Below are 3,052 nucleotides of genomic sequence, written 5' to 3'. Positions count from 1 at the left end.
AAAATTAATAGTGAATGCAAAAAAATATCAAAAAAAGAATATTTATATTATTATCGATATAAATATAATAAAAAATACAAAGCGTTTTCTTTTTGAAAAAAACAATGGACATCCAGACTTTTTCACACGAAGATAATGAAACTATTTATTATATAAATGATTCTTTTCGAATGATATATAATAACGAACAAAATGAAAAAAAGATTTTTTGGTGGTGGTTAAATAAATTTGAATATCTAGCAAATGTAACTAATGTACCAGATGAAAAAATGGCTGAACTATTCATTGAAATGGTGCATGAAGATACCCACGAGCGTGTCAAAAAGAAATACCCTTCTATCGACTTCACCGAATTGTCTTACGAAGAGATTCTAAATCGTTACATTTGTTACTTTAATCATTCTGCAGAAATTCTGTCGCAGAGAAATTCTTTTAAGCTTCGAAAACGTTACGAACAAAGAGTTGTAATTAACTATGCTTGTCATATACGGGATATGTACGATATAAGCATTTATAGATATCGTCTAGAAAGAAAAATAGCTAACCAATACATTCTTAGATTCAACGACATAGTTCTTACAAAATATATAAAAAAATTGACCTCCTCTTCTTCAGCCCTTGTATTTGCAAAAACGATTGAAACAGCTCGTTATATAAATCCAGCTCTTTCAATGATTAAAATTTACAACTCGAAGAATACAAGCAATTTTTATGAGTGGTTACATAAATTTGAGTATGTAGCAAAAATAACCAATATATCAGACGATGGAATATTGGAATTTTTCAATAATATGGTCGACAACGATGTCCATTCAGCTGTAAAAATGATTTGTCCTTCTATCAACTTTTCTGAACTTCCATACGAGGAGATGATAAATTCGTACCTTCAGTATTTTTCTCCTACCAATGATAGTGATATACAAAAAGCGCGTCTTCTTTGCCGTAGACAATATAAACATGAAACGATTAAAAATTATGTTAATAGTTTACGAAAATTATCCGATAAGTGCTCTAATACAAATCGTTCAGACGAAATATTACTCGAACAATTTCTTAATGGGATATATGACAATGAAATAAAAACTATTTTAAAAAAATGTCGTTGCTTTTCATTCGACGAAATGGTAGAATTCGCCACTGAATTAATAAAATTTAAAAAAATAATTACTCGCATGCAGTTAGCTCATTTAAGGTTAAAAACATACCATCCAGTATATGTCGAAGATTTTTGTGAATGGTTAAACAAGTTTGAGTACATAGCAGATTCTCTCAAATTATCAGATGATGAAAATTTTGAATTCTTAAGTAACATGGCGCATTATGAAGTTCTTCTATGTGGGCGTCACGTTCCTGTACACAACTTTGAATTTAATTTCCAAGGTATACTAAACTTTCCCCATCGTCGTTCACATATATCAGCTGTAGCGTATTTACACAGAAGTCTTTTCGTAGTGCGTAAACAATATGAACAAGAAACAATAGAACATTATGAACTGACTTTACGAAAATTATATGATAAGTGCAATTATGTAGATCCCTCATACAAAATATTACGCGACAAATTCCATAGTGGAATCTACGACAAAAATGTAAAAATTTATATCGATAAATATCCTAACCTATCATTAGATGCAACGGTAGGACTTGCAATTGCATACTCAATTGAATTAAGTTTAATGGAAAATGAATAACTACAGATGCTACAAGAATAGACAAAAAGACAAGAGAAGCTAATTATTCTTCTGTGCAATTCTCTGTAATTTGCAATTATCGAAAATAATTATCTAATCAAAAACATATCACATTAATATTAGACCTTCTGCGAGCACACAAGATATTCCACATCAGTAAAATTATTCTATGAACTACTATGAAAAAAAAAGTTGTTCTTAAAATGTTACATTAGCAAAGGTTAAAAAAGAATTGAAGTATGCAAAAAAGCTGTGTTTTTATTCTTAAACAGTATTCTTGTTTATAATGGAAGAAGTTCAAAAACTTATTTTTGAATCTTACACAATTAAGGAAATATATTTATATTTAGGACAGAAGAATTTATTTTGGACATTAAGCTATTGTAAAAATAAAATTTTGACAAAAAGTAATAATTGTTATTTAGAAGGGTATTGTTGTTTATTTACATTTTTACTAGATAGGCACACAGTTTATTTATTATATGTTTGTAATATGTATGAGGACGAGTGTGATATATCTTAAGTACGTGCTCGACAGAGAGATTGAGAATATTGAACGCAAGCGAGAATGAAAAATCGGCCCAGAAATGTAAACAGTTGAATAACAATAAGGTTTCTTATGGAGAGCCATAAAACAAATAAGAGAAAAAGATCTAAAGAAGCAATGAGCGTTTATTAAACAAACAGATTTCTTGTCTTATTGTATTAGTATTTGTTTTTGTATTTTAATCATTGAAATATATTGCATTTCTCTGTAAAGAAACATTTTCTATCCACAAAGATCCTGCTATCCAAATTATCGGAATTTCTATTTTTTTTCGTCAGATATCCTTTTAAGAAACTAACTAGAGAGAAGGAATCAAACTTTCATGTATGGACTCGTTATGGGTTATGTTTTAGGAGGCCTAAATTATAGTTTCTAGATGTAAAAAGTCCAAACGATACTGGTTATTATTTAATACTTATCAAAATATTTTAAGAAAATTTATATTTTTCAATATTATAGGTTTTAATTAATATAGAAATTCATGACATAGTCAGAAGAATAGGATAATTTAATTTTTTACTCTGTTTCAAGCTTAAATTTATAATATGGCAAGAACTGTTTATTGTGATAATCAGTAGATATGTTATTATCTCTACCAACGACTAATGTAGGACACCCAATAAATTCCCCTCTCCACTTCTATGTTAAAGTAATAAGATTTAAATCTATTAGTCGTTAATCATTTGTTAAACAGTTCTGATATTAGTTTAATTTTCGTACGTTTATACACGTAAGCTTTACAGTTAATCACAAAATTTTTAATATGAATTAAAACACTAGCATCCCCTCCTTACTTATATATAAATGTAAAGAA

This window comes from Polistes fuscatus, unplaced genomic scaffold (assembly GCF_010416935.1).
Source record: "Polistes fuscatus isolate 324 unplaced genomic scaffold, CU_Pfus_HIC Scaffold12, whole genome shotgun sequence".
Classification (NCBI taxonomy): domain Eukaryota; kingdom Metazoa; phylum Arthropoda; class Insecta; order Hymenoptera; family Vespidae; genus Polistes; species Polistes fuscatus.
This window is presented reverse-complemented; position numbering follows the sequence as displayed.